Raw genomic sequence first — 1,086 nt, 5'->3', positions numbered from 1 at the left:
CTGAAACAAATAAAAAGTACATGATAAGTTGATTGGGAATGTAAAGTAGCATACACTGGTATTAGAATTTGAATCAAATAATTTACTGAACTTGGAGTTAAGGAGCTTGCATATTCAACTACCAACAGAATTAATATAAGTACTTAGAATTAATGATAGAAGTGTTATGTTTTTTAAAATAAATCATAACTAATTAACTAATATCTATACTCAGGCTCCGCCGGATTCATAAGACAGATGATATATGCCAGGTACTTAATTAAATTAACGACGTACCTACACACCGACTCGTAAGAATGAAGAATACGAACTTTCTTAATCCGTACGACACAATGCATACATTTGAACAGCAATTGGTACGTTAGGAGTTGTGTCTTTCTTTAATCTAATTTTTGTTTTGGCACCTACAAATTTAATATGTTATAAATGGTAAGAATTACCACATATGATATAAATAATGGAACAGTGGGGCAGCAATGCATTTATTTCTGTGTGTTTCGCTTCCGTGAAGGAAAGTCTTCAAAAACCCTAGAGCTCTAGACTAGAATATGTCATCGTGATGAAAATCTCCACGCTTCGCTTGATAGCACGCATTACAAATATTTAACATGACTTGTGAACTAGTAAATATCTGCCTTTAAACAAATATATATTATCTGCCCTGGTCCTCAGCCCCAATCTAGACCCTTAGCACAAAGCGGTCAGAGCTAAGTACTTACCACTGCACCAACCGTTTCTCTGTTTATGTTTATTTTACCTATTTGTAATGATACAAATTAAAACAATAGGAACCATAAGTTACAAAATAACTGTAAAAGCGGAACTAATATACTTTATCGCTAACATTAAGCACTTACATGAATATTCAAAAGCACGGAGTGGCATTTGTTACAGCTTTTCTTATTAATACTACAGATACATTACAATTCGGTACAGTTACTACAGGTAGGAACACTTTTGATCCAAGGGGGTCACTCCATATGATGAAAAACGAAGTTTTGGAGCGCTGCTCTATCCACGACTCTATCTCGTTATATTGAACGTGCTCGTTGTACGACAGCTCTCGTTGTTTGTCAGTATAGAGCA

The sequence above is a fragment of the Plutella xylostella genome, chromosome 19 (assembly GCF_932276165.1).
Source record: "Plutella xylostella chromosome 19, ilPluXylo3.1, whole genome shotgun sequence".
Lineage (NCBI taxonomy): Eukaryota > Metazoa > Arthropoda > Insecta > Lepidoptera > Plutellidae > Plutella > Plutella xylostella.
This window is presented reverse-complemented; position numbering follows the sequence as displayed.